At 45.9% G+C, this 17,287-nt stretch overlaps 1 protein-coding gene across 1 annotated transcript in view; it reads left to right on the top strand.

The window, feature by feature from the left end:
- LOC138266661 (pyroglutamylated RF-amide peptide receptor-like) overlaps positions 1 to 17,287 on the top strand; it is a 1,190,446-nt gene that overhangs the window by 590,191 nt on the left and 582,968 nt on the right. The window lies entirely within an intron of this gene.

Here is a 17,287-nt window from a genome sequence, read left to right as displayed (position 1 = left end):
ATCAGGTCTAGTTGTATTTAACTGTATCAACCTCCGAGCCTTATTTCAATACTCTCGCACTTCAGTGAACATAGTCTCAGGCCTGCAAACACTGCTTCTGCAGAGGTCATCTTTTTTGTTCACTGCCATGGTCCTCTAGTTCCGAGCTCCTGGCAACTGGGAGCATTTGTTTATGCCATTATCAAACACACAAGGGTATAAAAACACCCTCGAAGAGGTAACATAGAATCCATACGACTGTTACTAAGGACTGTTTTTGTTCTCTTTGTGGCAATTTTAGATTTTGCACTTAGAACGAAAATCGGTACATTTAGGTACCGTAGTGGTGATACGGGCATTCTTGGTCCGAATTCATGTGGAAGCTGTCCAAAATGTGACATTGTTTTTTGTCAGGCAAAAATCCAGGTACATTTTTATTTTATTTGCATTCCATGTCCTTGTATGAATCCTTTCATGTGACAATGTTTAATATTTTTTAAAATACAAATTACCAATAAACAACATCGATGTTTCTCCATCTTTCTTTTCTTCCCGCCTTCCCTTGAATATTTGATGTCATTTTGCAAACAGTGTTTTTTCCATTGTTTGTTCTGAATGTTGTCCTAGTCGCCAATCTTCCATCTCTGGTTAATAGTGTATATTTGCAGGGTACGGCGGTGCTGATAAAGGTGCTGCTTTTGTGCTGATCATAACTGTGCACGGTACCACCAAACTGTATCTTTCAGTTTTTAAGTCATGCGCATTAAACTGAGGCAAAGCCACCATATTCATGTTTTTATTAAAACAAAGGGGGGAAACAAAGGAGAGTAAAAAACAAGAATGACCCACAAACACTATCCACGCTCCTGTGCTCCACATCAACAAGTCTTAACCATACTTAATTCTCTGTAATGCAGGAGCACTCATACCAAATAGTATACAAAAATGAATAAATAATGGCAATATTTACATTTTTTTGAAGCAGATAGAGGAAGCAGGTTAATGGAAGTGCTTTACTTATATACTGGGCCACTGTAATTATGTGGCAGAGAGGACCAAATTATACGGCAGGGTTGATCAATTTCTGTGGCAAAAAAAAAGTCCACTTATGCATTTACAACATCAATAGCTCTAACTCAAGAAAATGCAAGACCTATTGCATTGCAAATGCTTGTTCTGATTTGGTGTAAATCTGTTCAGTAGTTTTTGAAAAATTAAAGGTAAAAATTAATTGTATATTTTGGCAGTTAAGCTTGCAAGAGAACGAAAGGCTCCCACAAGTCTCACAAAAGCTCTGACTGGCTGATTTGAAATGGCCTTTGTTACTGTTTACTGTGAAAAATTGGAGGTGTTGTGGAAATTAAGTAAACATTCTATATAAGGGAGCAGCAAAAGGGCATGCTTGTTTAAGGGATAACCACTGTGAAGAGTATAAATGTATTATCATTTAACACATTTTTATGATCTGGTAGGACTTGCGTGAACGTAAATTATAAAAAGGAGTATGTGAGTTCTCAATACACTCTACTAGTGGAAAAGGTGTCACTGGAGAGGTCATTTTCTCTCCACACCCTACTAATAGGGACTATAAGGCATAAGTACTTTTAATGAAGGAAAGTGCACATTCCTTCTCCAAACAAATTACAATCTTGCAGGCCACTTGCCAGAGCTGGGCAAATATATGGGCAGCAGCGAGCGTTTAGGTGCATCCACTCTGACCAGAGTCTTGCAAGAGTTTGTAAAAAGGAAAAAAGGGAAACACTAAAAACAACATAGCTCATGAAACTATAGGGTAACAGCCATTTTTAGTAACAGTTTTCAACAACTGTAAAAAAAATTCTGTGCTTTCAAACATTTTAAATATTTTTTATGGTATTTGAAAAACATTTTTAGGGATAAACTAAAAACATGCAACTTGGCGTGGTAAACAAACAACAACAGCATCTCCTTAAAAACAATAGGAAGAAAGCTTACAAAAAACTGATAAAAAAACTACTGCCTAGGGGGCACTTGCGGTCTTGGTCTAGATTGTCCTGGGAAGACCTGCTTGTTTCTGAAGAAAAAATTATCTGCTTGCACAAGCAGTAACATGGCACTTTATTAAAAAATGCAGAGTTATTAGCTGCCTGTGCACTTACAACCTGCACAGTCATAGCATTTCCTGGAGCAAATGATGTTGAAGCCCCTGTAGAGTTGTCTAGCTCCACAGCACAAGCCAACCCTGCCTGTGCACTCTTTTGTGGATGCATAGACCACAGGTGTCTCCATATGACTGTGGCACTCATACTATATGTTGGAAAAGGGCAGGTAGGTACCTACACCTAGCAACAAGCCACTAACCTCCACATAGGTACAGTTAGGTCACAGTAAATTAATCCCAGGTCAACCCTTGGTCGCTTGGCAACGAGCGTCAAGGCTTAACTTAGGAGACAAAGTGTAAAGCATTCAAATATCACAAAACAGTAATTAAATAAAACACAGGAAACAGTTTAAAAATCCAAAACCAATTTATAAAAATAGTTTATATTTTTATCTTTAAAATGACACAAAAACGATAAAAATCGGTTCAGGGGAACCGGAGATATGAATTTTTAAAGAATTATTACTTTTCTAGCGCTTAGAAACAAAAAGCGCCAATCGGGTCATCTGGTTGCACCTCGACCGGGGCAAAGTCAAACTTTCAGGCCGACCGCGATGGAGCCCTGCTCGGCTACAGGTCGCGGGAGGCCTCGGTTAAAAAGTTACCTTCTGACTTAGTCTTTATTTTGAAGTTTTTCTTCACCGGGACGAACCTGCCAGTTGAATCCGACCTCCTGGAGCCCTTGTCCGGATACGCGATGTGGGTTTCCTCGGTGGAGACTTTTACCTTCGGACTTAGTCGTTTTTTCGAGATGAAAATCCTTCGACCGGGGTAAACCTGGATCTTGATCCGACGTCCATGGAGCCCTTCTCGGATACGATGGCTGGGAGGTCCCGGTCAACTTTTTACGTTCGGACTTAGTCTCTTTTTTGGATGTTTTTCTTTACCGGGACGAACCACGAAGTCAGGCCGGGCGCGGTTGAGGCAAGCCGGCTAGAATTTCCGCGGCGGGTCGGTCCATCTCTGGAGCTTTTTTCCAAAAATTCTCAAATCTTTTCCAAACTTCTGGGGCTTCACCCAGATGTTCTTTTAAGGTTCTTTTGGGGTCCACAGCTCACCCCAAGGGTCCAGAAGTTCTGTGATGGTCCTTGGGGGGTGCGGACTTCAACTCCCAGAATGCACCTGGCGCAAACTCCTTTTTGGCCACTGGACAGTGGTCAGCTGGTCGCTTTCTTCAGGAGTTGGTGCAGGGGACTCTGGTTTAGCAATTTTTCACCTGTAGCAAACAGGGAGTCCCTCCTTGAACCAGTTGAAGCCAGGCAAAGTCCTTCTTGTGGTGAAGCCCAAGTGTGCAGCTGGTGCAGTCCTTCTGAGTGCAGGTTCCAGGTGCAGGCCAGGGGTCCAGCAGGGCAGTCCTTCTTCTTCTTTAGTTCCTTTCTTGTTGAATTCTGGAGGGGATCTGAGGCGTGGGTGCAGGTCTGCCAGTTTTATCCTTGCTCCTGGGTGAAAAGCAGGGGGGCCCTGGTTCTCCAATCAGGGACAGGGTCGTCCCCCTGTGATGACCACTTCCTGGGAAGTGTGGCAAAAATCCATCCCAGAAGGCAACAGTCTCTAAAAATCCAACATGGATGAATCTGATTTTTGGAGGTTACATCTGGCTGAGCCCACCCACTGGTGTGGCTAAAAATCATAAACACACCCCTCTCCTGCCCTCTCCTAATCTAATCAAGGGGGCACCTTATTGTCTGGGGTTGCAGGATGTGGGGGTGTTGCTGGGTGCTCCAGATGTCCTTCTCTGCCTTTGAAGACCAGTTTGGCAGCCCTCCCCCTTCCTGCCTCACCATCTGCTGAGGGGAGATTCTCTCCCCCAAGCACATTCCTTTGTGTGAAGCCTGGCCACTTCACACCTCATCAAGGCAGCCTGGCAGAAGCTGCTGCAGGCTGGCCAATCAGAGCACAGCAGCAAAAACAATGCAGAGCTGAAATTGGCAACTTTTTAGGTAAAGTCTAAACTTTTTACCTGAACTAGTTATATTAAATCCAACAACTGGAAGTTGTAGGATTTATTACAACAATTAATTTGATACCAAATTCTTGGTATGCAACATTTAAGGAGACTTTAAAATTTAAAATAAAGTCTGCCCATTCTAGCCTATGAAGGCCATTTACTTCAATGAGGGAAAAACTAATTTGGCTGTTTTTACCTCACCAGGGCTTATAAATCTATTTTTATAAAGTCCCTGCTTATAGTTACATGGCACCCAGCCCTAGGGGCACATAGGGCACACCTTAGGGGTGACTTATATGTAAAAATAAGGTAGTTTAAGACTTTGGAAGTACCTTTAATTCCAAAGTCGAATTTGCATATAACTTTAATTTAAAAGCAGCCAGCAAGGCAGGCTTGCTTTTAAAATGACACTGGGCACTTCAGCAATGCACCTAGGTGTGCACCACCTATGCTGTGGTCCCTAAACCTACATGCCCTACCATATACTAGGGACTTATAGGTAGGTTAACTTAGCCAATTATAATTAGCCTAATTTGCATATCCATTTTACACAGAGCACAGGCCCTGGGACTGGTTAGCAGTACCCAGGGCACCATCAGAGTCAGGAAAACACCAGCATTAAGTGGAAAATGGGGGCAAAAAGTTAGGGGGCCTCTGCAATCAGCCCTGTTTTCCCACACAACCCCCCCCCAGCCCACACGCCCAGGAGACTCAGCCCAACCCTGGGAGAGTCTTCCTGGCTTGTTAGGCGAGGAAGACAGTGAAGAAAACTGGCTGTCCCTTTGAAGGGCATACTCTGCCTTACATCCTCCTGTCAGGGTCACTCCCTCTGGGTAGTGAAGCCATCCCAACAGTAAAAGGACCCAATTCAAACTGAAACTTCCCTCTAGGGGGGTCTTCCTCCTCTCTCTCTGCCAACTTGGGTAGTGAGGTGCCCACCTCCCCTACTCCAAACTTTGCTAGGGCAACACCTAGCTTACTCAAAGAGGTCACCCAACACTTGAGCAACCCCACCATGACCAATAGGGTCAGGGGGCCTACTTTGCTATTGGCCCTGGGGTCTGCCTCCCAGGCCAAGTACAGTGCTTCCAGGAAGGCTAGCACCCAGCAGAGGCTACTGACAGCTGTCAGTACCCAGAACCACACCCTAAGCTCTCCACTGACAGGTGGCTGAGCTGCTTTAGGGGCAATTGTGAGGTCCTGGCACCCCTCTTGCTGTCTAGAGTGGGGGGCTACCACTTCCTGTGGCAGACACCCTCCTTCCACTCTCCCTTCTGTCAGTGCAGGGGCAACACCTTGCATCTGGACAGCTGCCTGACTACTCAGGACTTCCTTGGGGTCAGGGGAGGCCTCACCAGTGCCAACTCTGGGCTCCCCCCCTACTGGGGCAGAAGGCCTTTGGCTCCCTGGAACTCTCTTTAAGAGTGGCTTACCCTTCCTTTTCTTCTTTCCTTTTCTTGGGGACCCCTGTCTCCTAACTGTAGGGACTGACTCCCCAGGACTTTGGGTTGGGGGGGGCGCCCTGGGCGACCACCCCATCTGTGACCAGACTCACCTCTGGGAGGTCATTGCCCAGGATACAATCTAGGGGAAGGTCAGCACTGACTACCACCCTAATCCAGTCAAGGATACCCTCCCTCTCTAGGGGCACTATGGCTACAGGTTTGGAGGTGACCTCCCCTGTAGCTATCCTGACTTTCTTTGTCTTTCCTGGGACATACATGTCTGGGGTCACTAACCGGTCACTCACTATAGTGTGACAGGCACAGGTGTCTCTCAGGCCAGTGGTAGGGATCCCATTCACTTGAATGTGGTGGAAGTGCCTACTCCCACCCTCAGGGATCACCAGCTTACCATCTGGTCCTGTCTCCCAGCTCAATGCTAGGAGGACTTCATCATCTGAGGAATCCTCCTCTATGGCTACACTGGACAGCCCAGTGCTAACCACCTTCTTTGGACAGGCTGCATCTCCTGTGAAGTGACCTGTCTGCTGACAGTCAAAGCAAGCCCTACTGTCCAAGAGCTTTTTTAACCCTGGGTCTAATTGTCTCTGCTGGTCAGAGTGGGAGTGGGATTTACTCTCCTCCTTCTTAGGGTTCTGGGGTACAGAGGGAGTCTCTGTGGTGGGCTTACCACCTCCCTCCTTAGGTTTTTGGGGACCTGTCCCCCCCTTCTTGGAGTCTCCCCCCTGGGACTTGACAACCACCCTGGTTCTCAACCACTCATCAGCTGCCTCCCCTAGCTCTCTAGGGTTGGTCTGCTTAGAGTCCACTAGATGCTGGCATAACCTTTCTTGGATACAATTGGTCAAGATGTGCTCTCTCATGATCAGATTGTATAACCCCTCATAAGTATCTACTTTGTTACCAATAATCCAGCCCTCTAGTGCCTTTAGTGAAATGTCCACAAAGTCAACCCAAGACTGGGTACTGACCTTCTGGGTGTCCCTGAACTTCATTCTATAATGCTCTGGGGTCAGACCAAACTTCTTGGCTAAGCACCTCTTCATACTAGGGTATGAATCTGCCTCCTCCCCCCTTAAGGTCAGAAGCCTATCCCTCCCTGAGTTGGGGACCAACTCCCACAAAAGGGAACCCCAGTATTGAGGCCTAACCCTTCTCATTTGGAGTGCCCTCTCAAAGGCCCCTAGCCACTTATCTATGTCATCCCCCTCTACATAAGCAGGAACTACCCCCTTGGGTAATCTGGGGCAAACTTCTCCACCCATGGACACCTCAGCTTTTTTATCGCTGCTTCCATCTCTTTTTTCTTTGTATGCCCACTTTTGCTTTTCTAGGGCCAGCTTCTCTGCTTCCAAAGCTATGTATGCTAGCTGGGCCTCCAGCTCTCTTTCTCTGATGGATGGGTTCTCTCCTCCTGAAAGGACCCCCTTCCCACCACTAGCTTTGGATCTGCCCCTAGTGACTGTGTTTACTGAGGACCGTTCTTCCTCATCCTCACTTGGGCTCAGATGCCTTCCCTCCCCTGAGTGGTTAGAGCTTGCATCCTCCCTTCTTTCTCCCTCCTCTGGAGCTTCTTCTGACTCTACGTCTTGGGCCTCAGCCCATGCTGTCAGGTATGTGATCAGGATTTGCTTCCTGAGATCAGTGGTTGCAGGCAACCCTCTTTCAATACACAACCCCCTAAGCTGGACTACTGTCAGTGTGGGTAGGCTAGCCAGATCAAGCTCCATGGTTCCCTAGTTTTGTGTCAACAAAAACTTTTTGCAAAAATTGGAAACAAAAATTTAGAAAAATTACAAAAATTCAATAATTGAAATTAATCCAAACTAAAAATTAAAAACAATTTTTGCACTAGGACAATTTAAAGGATTTTTAATTTGTTTTACCTAAAACTGTAACGTGATATTGAACACAAGTACAGGATCCCGTCGCTGCTTCCAATTATGTTGGAAAATGGGTTATTGGTAGGGCAGGTAGGTACCTACACCTAGCAACAAGCCACTAAGCTCCACATAGGTACAGTTAGGTCTCAGTAAATTAATCCCAGCTCAACCCTTGGTAGCTTGGCAACGAGCGTCAAGGCTTAACTTAGGAGACAAAGTGTAAAGCATTCAAATATCACAAAACAGTAATTAAATAAAACACAGGAAACAGTTTAAAAATCCAAAACCAATTTATAAAAATAGTTTATATTTTTATCTTTAAAATGAAACAAAAACGATTAAAATCGGTTCAGGGGAACCGGAGATATGAATTTTTAAAGAATTATTACTTTTCTAGCGCTTAGAAACAAAAAGCGCCAATCGGGTCATCTGGTTGCACCTCGACCGGGGCAAAGTCAAACTTTCAGGCCGACCGCGATGGAGCCCTGCTCGGCTACAGGTCGCGGGAGGCCTCGGTTAAAAAGTTACCTTCTGACTTAGTCTTTATTTTGAAGTTTTTCTTCACCGGGACGAACCTGCCAGTTGAATCCGACCTCCTGGAGCCCTTGTCCGGATACGCGATGTGGGTTTCCTCGGTGGAGACTTTTACCTTCGGACTTAGTCGTTTTTTCGAGATGAAAATCCTTCGACCGGGGTAAACCTGGATCTTGATCCGACGTCCATGGAGCCCTTCTCGGATACGATGGCTGGGAGGTCCCGGTCAACTTTTTACGTTCGGACTTAGTCTCTTTTTTGGATGTTTTTCTTTACCGGGACGAACCACGAAGTCAGGCCGGGTCGCGGTTGAGGCAAGCCGGCTAGAATTTCCGCGGCGGGTCGGTCCATCTCTGGAGCTTTTTTCCAAAAATTCTCAAATCTTTTCCAAACTTCTGGGGCTTCACCCAGATGTTCTTTTAAGGTTCTTTTGGGGTCCACAGCTCACCCCAAGGGTCCAGAAGTTCTGTGATGGTCCTTGGGGGGTGCGGACTTCAACTCCCAGAATGCACCTGGTGCAAACTCCTTTTTGGCCACTGGACAGTGGTCAGCTGGTCGCTTTCTTCAGGAGTTGGTGCAGGGGACTCTGGTTTAGCAATTTTTCACCTGTAGCAAACAGGGAGTCCCTCCTTGAACCAGTTGAAGCCAGGCAAAGTCCTTCTTGTGGTGAAGCCCAAGTGTGCAGCTGGTGCAGTCCTTCTGAGTGCAGGTTCCAGGTGCAGGCCAGGGGTCCAGCAGGGCAGTCCTTCTTCTTCTTTAGTTCCTTTCTTGTTGAATTCTGGAGGGGATCTGAGGCGTGGGTGCAGGTCTGCCAGTTTTATCCTTGCTCCTGGGTGAAAAGCAGGGGGGCCCTGGTTCTCCAATCAGGGACAGGGTCGTCCCCCTGTGATGACCACTTCCTGGGAAGTGTGGCAAAAATCCATCCCAGAAGGCAACAGTCTCTAAAAATCCAACATGGATGAATCTGATTTTTGGAGGTTACATCTGGCTGAGCCCACCCACTGGTGTGGCTAAAAATCATAAACACACCCCTCTCCTGCCCTCTCCTAATCTAATCAAGGGGGCACCTAATTGTCTGGGGTTGCAGGATGTGGGGGTGTTGCTGGGTGCTCCAGATGTCCTTCTCTGCCTTTGAAGACCAGTTTGGCAGCCCTCCCCCTTCCTGCCTCACCATCTGCTGAGGGGAGATTCTCTCCCCCAAGCACATTCCTTTGTGTGAAGCCTGGCCACTTCACACCTCATCAAGGCAGCCTGGCAGAAGCTGCTGCAGGCTGGCCAATCAGAGCACAGCAGCAAAAACAATGCAGAGCTGAAATTGGCAACTTTTTAGGTAAAGTCTAAACTTTTTACCTGAACTAGTTATATTAAATCCAACAACTGGAAGTTGTAGGATTTATTACAACAATTAATTTGATACCAAATTCTTGGTATGCAACATTTAAGGAGACTTTAAAATTTAAAATAAAGTCTGCCCATTCTAGCCTATGAAGGCCATTTCAATGAGGGAAAAACTAATTTGGCTGTTTTTACCTCACCAGGGCTTATAAATCTATTTTTATAAAGTCCCTGCTTATAGTTACATGGCACCCAGCCCTAGGGGCACATAGGGCACACCTTAGGGGTGACTTATATGTAAAAATAAGGTAGTTTAAGACTTTGGAAGTACCTTTAATTCCAAAGTCGAATTTGCATATAACTTTAATTTAAAAGCAGCCAGCAAGGCAGGCTTGCTTTTAAAATGACACTGGGCACCTCAGCAATGCACCTAGGTGTGCACCACCTATGCTGCGGTCCCTAAACCTACATGCCCTACCATATACTAGGGACTTATAGGTAGGTTAACTTAGCCAATTATAATTAGCCTAATTTGCATATCCATTTTACACAGAGCACAGGCCCTGGGACTGGTTAGCAGTACCCAGGGCACCATCAGAGTCAGGAAAACACCAGCATAAAGTGGAAAATGGGGGCAAAAAGTTAGGGGGCCTCTGCAATCAGCCCTGTTTTCCCACACAACCCCCCCCAGCCCACACGCCCAGGAGACTCAGCCCAACCCTGGGAGAGTCTTCCTGGCTTGTTAGGCGAGGAAGACAGTGAAGAAAACTGGCTGTCCCTTTGCAGGGCCTACTCTGCCTTACATCCTCCTGTCAGGGTCACTCCCTCTGGGTAGTGAAGCCATCCCAACAGTAAAAGGACCCAATTCAAACTGAAACTTCCCTCTAGGGGGGTCTTCTTCCTCTCTCTCTGCCAACTTGGGTAGTGAGGTGCCCACCTCCCCTACTCCAAACTTTGCTAGGGCAACACCTAGCTTACCCAAAGAGGTCACCCAACACTTGAGCAACCCCACCATGACCAATAGGGTCAGGGGGCCTACTTTGCTATTGGCCCTGGGGTCTGCCTCCCAGGCCAAGTACAGTGCTGCCAGGAAGGCTAGCACCCAGCAGAGGCTACTGACAGCTGTCAGTACCCAGAACCACACCCTAAGCTCTCCACTGACAGGTGGCTGAGCTGCTTTAGGGGCAATTGTGAGGTCCTGGCACCCCTCTTGCTGTCTAGAGTGGGGGGCTACCACTTCCTGTGGCAGACACCCTCCTTCCACTCTCCCTTCTGTCAGTGCAGGGGCAACACCTTGCATCTGGACAGCTGCCTGACTACTCAGGACTTCCTTGGGGTCAGGGGAGGCCTCACCAGTGCCAACTCTGGGCTCCCCCCCTACTGGGGCAGAAGGCCTTTGGCTCCCTGGAACTCTCTTTAAGAGTGGCTTACCCTTCCTTTTCTTCTTTCCTTTTCTTGGGGACCCCTGTCTCCTAACTGTAGGGACTGACTCCCCAGGACTTTGGGTTGGGGGGGCACCCTGGGCGACCACCCCATCTGTGACCAGACTCACCTCTGGGAGGTCATTGCCCAGGATACAATCTAGGGGAAGGTCAGCACTGACTACCACCCTAATCCAGTCAAGGATACCCTCCCTCTCTAGGGGCACTATGGCTACAGGTTTGGAGGTGACCTCCCCTGTAGCTATCCTGACTTTCTTTGTCTTTCCTGGGACATACATGTCTGGGGTCACTAACCGGTCACTCACTATAGTGTGACTGGCACAGGTGTCTCTCAGGCCAGTGGTAGGGATCCCATTCACTTGAATGTGGTGGAAGTGCCTACTCCCACCCTCAGGGATCACCAGCTTACCATCTGGTCCTGTCTCCCAGCTCAATGCTAGGAGGACTTCATCATCTGAGGAATCCTCCTCTATGGCTACACTGGACAGCCCAGTGCTAACCACCTTCTTTGGACAGGCTGCATCTCCTCTGAAGTGACCTGTCTGCTGACAGTCAAAGCAAGCCCTACTGTCCAAGAGCTTTTTTAACCCTGGGTCTATTTGTCTCTGCTGGTCAGAGTGGGAGTGGGATTTACTCTCCTCCTTCTTAGGGTTCTGGGGTACAGAGGGAGTCTCTGTGGTGGGCTTACCACCTCCCTCCTTAGGTTTTTGGGGACCTGTCCCCCCCTTCTTGGAGTCTCCCCCCTGGGACTTGACAACCACCCTGGTTCTCAACCACTCATCAGCTGCCTCCCCTAGCTCTCTAGGGTTGGTCTGCTTAGAGTCCACTAGATGCTGGCATAACCTTTCTTGGATACAATTGGTCAAGATGTGCTCTCTCATGATCAGATTGTATAACCCCTCATAAGTATCTACTTTGTTACCAATAATCCAGCCCTCTAGTGCCTTTAGTGAAATGTCCACAAAGTCAACCCAAGACTGGGTACTGACCTTCTGGGTGTCCCTGAACTTCATTCTATATTGCTCTGGGGTCAGACCAAACTTCTTGGCTAAGCACCTCTTCATACTAGGGTATGAATCTGCCTCCTCCCCCCTTAAGGTCAGAAGCCTATCCCTCCCTGAGTTGGGGACCAACTCCCACAAAAGGGAACCCCAGTATTGAGGCCTAACCCTTCTCATTTGGAGTGCCCTCTCAAAGGCCCCTAGCCACTTATCTATGTCATCCCCCTCTACATAAGCAGGAACTACCCCCTTGGGTAATCTGGGGCAAACTCCCCCACCCATGGACACCTCAGCTTCTTTATCGCTGCTTCCATCTCTTTTTTCTTTGTATGCCCACTTTTGCTTTTCTAGGGCCAGCTTCTCTGCTTCCAAAGCTATGTATGCTAGCTGGGCCTCCAGCTCTCTTTCTCTGATGGATGGGTTCTCTCCTCCTGAAAGGACCCCCTTCCCACCACTAGCTTTGGATCTGCCCCTAGTGACTGTGTTTACTGAGGACCGTTCTTCCTCATCCTCACTTGGGCTCAGATGCCTTCCCTCCCCTGAGTGGTTAGAGCTTGCATCCTCCCTTCTTTCTCCCTCCTCTGGAGCTTCTTCTGACTCTACGTCTTGGGCCTCAGCCCATGCTGTCAGGGATGTGATCAGGATTTGCTTCCTGAGATCAGTGGTTGCAGGCAACCCTCTTTCAATACACAACCCCCTAAGCTGGACTACTGTCAGTGTGGGTAGGCTAGCCAGATCAAGCTCCATGGTTCCCTAGTTTTGTGTCAACAAAAACTTTTTGCAAAAATTGGAAACAAGAATTTAGAAAAATTACAAAAATTCAATAATTGAAATTAATCCAAATTAAAAACAATTTTTGCACTAGGACAATTTAAAGGATTTTTAATTTGTTTTACCTAAAACTGTAACGTGATATTGAACACAAGTACAGGATCCCGTCGCTGCTTCCAATTATGTTGGAAAATGGGTTATTGGTAGGGCAGGTAGGTACCTACACCTAGCAACAAGCCACTAACCTCCACATAGGTACAGTTAGGTCTCAGTAAATTAATCCCAGCTCAACCCTTGGTAGCTTGGCAACGAGCGTCAAGGCTTAACTTAGGAGACAAAGTGTAAAGCATTCAAATATCACAAAACAGTAATTAAATAAAACACAGGAAACAGTTTAAAAATCCAAAACCAATTTATAAAAATAGTTTATATTTTTATCTTTAAAATGAAACAAAAACGATTAAAATCGGTTCAGGGGAACCGGAGATATGAATTTTTAAAGAATTATTACTTTTCTAGCGCTTAGAAACAAAAAGCGCCAATCGGGTCATCTGGTTGCACCTCGACCGGGGCAAAGTCAAACTTTCAGGCCGACCGCGATGGAGCCCTGCTCGGCTACAGGTCGCGGGAGGCCTCGGTTAAAAAGTTACCTTCTGACTTAGTCTTTATTTTGAAGTTTTTCTTCACCGGGACGAACCTGCCAGTTGAATCCGACCTCCTGGAGCCCTTGTCCGGATACGCGATGTGGGTTTCCTCGGTGGAGACTTTTACCTTCGGACTTAGTCGTTTTTTCGAGATGAAAATCCTTCGACCGGGGTAAACCTGGATCTTGATCCGACGTCCATGGAGCCCTTCTCGGATACGATGGCTGGGAGGTCCCGGTCAACTTTTTACGTTCGGACTTAGTCTCTTTTTTGGATGTTTTTCTTTACCGGGACGAACCACGAAGTCAGGCCGGGTCGCGGTTGAGGCAAGCCGGCTAGAATTTTCCGCGGCGGGTCGGTCCCTCTCTGGAGCTTTTTTCCAAAAATTCTCAAATCTTTTCCAAACTTCTGGGGCTTCACCCAGATGTTCTTTTAAGGTTCTTTTGGGGTCCACAGCTCACCCCAAGGGTCCAGAAGTTCTGTGATGGTCCTTGGGGGGTGCGGACTTCAACTCCCAGAATGCACCTGGCGCAAACTCCTTTTTGGCCACTGGACAGTGGTCAGCTGGTCGCTTTCTTCAGGAGTTGGTGCAGGGGACTCTGGTTTAGCAATTTTTCACCTGTAGCAAACAGGGAGTCCCTCCTTGAACCAGTTGAAGCCAGGCAAAGTCCTTCTTGTGGTGAAGCCCAAGTGTGCAGCTGGTGCAGTCCTTCTGAGTGCAGGTTCCAGGTGCAGGCCAGGGGTCCAGCAGGGCAGTCCTTCTTCTTCTTTAGTTCCTTTCTTGTTGAATTCTGGAGGGGATCTGAGGCGTGGGTGCAGGTCTGCCAGTTTTATCCTTGCTCCTGGGTGAAAAGCAGGGGGGCCCGGGTTCTCCAATCAGGGACAGGGTCGTCCCCCTGTGATGACCACTTCCTGGGAAGTGTGGCAAAAATCCATCCCAGAAGGCAACAGTCTCTAAAAATCCAACATGGATGAATCTGATTTTTGGAGGTTACATCTGGCTGAGCCCACCCACTGGTGTGGCTAAAAATCATAAACACACCCCTCTCCTGCCCTCTCCTAATCTAATCAAGGGGGCACCTAATTGTCTGGGGTTGCAGGATGTGGGGGTGTTGCTGGGTGCTCCAGATGTCCTTCTCTGCCTTTGAAGACCAGTTTGGCAGCCCTCCCCCTTCCTGCCTCACCATCTGCTGAGGGGAGATTCTCTCCCCCAAGCACATTCCTTTGTGTGAAGCCTGGCCACTTCACACCTCATCAAGGCAGCCTGGCAGAAGCTGCTGCAGGCTGGCCAATCAGAGCACAGCAGCAAAAACAATGCAGAGCTGAAATTGGCAACATTTTAGGTAAAGTCTAAACTTTTTACCTGAACTAGTTATATTAAATCCAACAACTGGAAGTTGTAGGATTTATTACAACAATTAATTTGATACCAAATTCTTGGTATGCAACATTTAAGGAGACTTTAAAATTTAAAATAAAGTCTGCCCATTCTAGCCTATGAAGGCCATTTACTTCAATGAGGGAAAAACAAATTTGGCTGTTTTTACCTCACCAGGGCTTATAAATCTATTTTTATAAAGTCCCTGCTTATAGTTACATGGCACCCAGCCCTAGGGGCACATAGGGCACACCTTAGGGGTGACTTATGTGTAAAAATAAGGTAGTTTAAGACTTTGGAAGTACCTTTAATTCCAAAGTCGAATTTGCATATAACTTTAATTTAAAAGCAGCCAGCAAGGCAGGCTTGCTTTTAAAATGACATTGGGCACCTCAACAATGCACCTAGGTGTGCACCACCTATGCTGTGGTCCCTAAACCTACATGCCCTACCATATACTAGGGACTTATAGGTAGGTTAACTTAGCCAATTATAATTAGCCTAATTTGCATATCCATTTTACACAGAGCACAGGCCCTGGGACTGGTTAGCAGTACCCAGGGCACCATCAGAGTCAGGAAAACACCAGCATAAAGTGGAAAATGGGGGCAAAAAGTTAGGGGGCCTCTGCAATCAGCCCTGTTTTCCCACACTATATTGTTTATTTCTGCTCCCCTGGTTAAACTCTGTGCTGCAAAGTTTACAGGTGACATACTTTGCAGAAGCCTTCTTGGCACCTATCCTTATTTTATAAAATTGCCACACCAAAGATTCTTGGGTGGCTGAGGTGGCTTAGGTGGCTAAGCTGGTACAGAGGCCCCTGGCTGTTTATCTGAATCAGATGAAGAAAGCTTTCTGTTCAAAGCCAAACAGGGAAGTAGAGCAAGCCAAATATGTCTACTTTCACCAAAGGCCAATAGTGAAATAAACCAAAAAGGATGGAATTTTCTTCTTCTAAATAAAGACTTTCAGATGAACCAATCAAAATCCCGCCTGAGGGTGTGCTTCTTCTCCTGGCCCTCTCAGGAGAGTGCTCATGAGACCGTAAAAAATAAAACTTCCTTTATAATTTCAGCAGAACAGTACAAAATTAAGTTTTCTACTTTACACAATGCTAATGTTACTTTTTGTTGAAAATGACACTAAAAAGACTGTAATTAAGTTCATTCTAAATATATGATCTCGCAACTGGGCTGCGAGAACCAAACAGGATATACAGCCCCCTCAGAATCCCAGAAGGCGATTGTGCATCTCGCTTTTGCAAGCGTCTCACGAGAGCATCACTTTTAAAAATAAATAAATAAATATCTAACCATCTTTATTCACTATTCTATTATTGATTAACATTAAATAGTAACTGAAAACATGGTAAAGAATCATATAGAAAAGATTAAAAAGTTTTACAACTTTGTGATCTTGGGTATCTCCCACAAGCTTATTGCGATCCCATTATATCTTCCATTATCAGAGTTACAATAACTGTGCAAATAAACAGTTTCTACTAAATATTTATCTTTTTAATACTCACACACATTTTACAAAGATTTTGCAATACTGTCAACCATTATCCTGCTTTGTTACAATAAAAAATCATTATTTTACAAAAATAAACTCTCAAAATAACATATATTATACAGTCATTCTATCATACATACACTTACAAAGATAATTAATCCACTTTAAAAAGAAGCCCCGATAAATAAATTCACTGAAAAAAACAAAGATTAAAATAATGTTATAGTTAAGTGTAAGAAAAGTATTTTTTTTTGCTTAAAAAAAAACGTAGAAATTCACTGAAAAAAACAAAGGTTAAAGTAACGTTACAGTTAGGTGAATTTCTCAGTGACAACGTTAACGTTTAGAACTAAAAAAACACACACAAATTCAGCAGTTATATTAGTAGCACTAACTGTAACATGCGCCCCTGCCATGCACTGCTTATGACCTCACATCATCACTCATGTATGGGATTAAAATATACAATTGGACAGTGCTTCTATAAAGTGATTTAATAAAAATGTATGCCCAAAGGTCTGACTTATCCTGCACCTGAGATACTAGCCTCATGTAATCAGTACATTTGGTGTGTGTGGCATAGCATTGCAACTTTATATTCAAAGTAAAGGTGATGATACATTTAGCACAGGCCTTGCATGACTAATGTTTGTGCAGAGAGTGTACTAGAGTGAATGACAATAGTTTAGGACCTAGAACACAGGCCATCTTAATACTATAATATGGGCAGTGCAGAACTCAGTTGAAACTGTGCACAGTTGTCGCATATTTTGTGTCCTATTCTGTAACTTGTGTTAATAAGCTAAACAGAGGATCTGTCCTGTCTGTGCCATGGACAGCTTTATCAGAGGCTTAGCAACTATAAATGATTTTGCTCAGTTCCATGTCTCAGGAAATGACAAGACCAAATAGTGGTAGTGTCCGTATTTGTCCTGAACTCTGAAGGAAAATATTGTTTATTGTTCATTAGAACATTGGAATGTTGAGAGCTCCATTGGAGACAATGGAGCAGCCTCTATAAACTGATATAGGCCGGCTGCTCTCAACATTTCAATGTTCTAATCCACAGCCTTTGCCTTTCTCTTTCCCCTGCCAATATGGAGTGGGCAAAGGAAAGCGAAAGGCAGAGACTGTTCTGCAGGGCACACCAGAGCCTTCCCCACCTCATCCCATAGCTCACAGCATCACTTGAGGCTTGGAAAGAGGGAGTGGCACTGTTGCTCCGCTCCTGGATCTCCATGGCCTAGCTGAATG

This window comes from Pleurodeles waltl, chromosome 11 (genome assembly GCF_031143425.1).
Source record: "Pleurodeles waltl isolate 20211129_DDA chromosome 11, aPleWal1.hap1.20221129, whole genome shotgun sequence".
In the NCBI taxonomy this organism is placed as follows: Eukaryota; Metazoa; Chordata; class Amphibia; order Caudata; family Salamandridae; genus Pleurodeles; species Pleurodeles waltl.
This window is presented reverse-complemented; position numbering and strand designations above follow the sequence as displayed.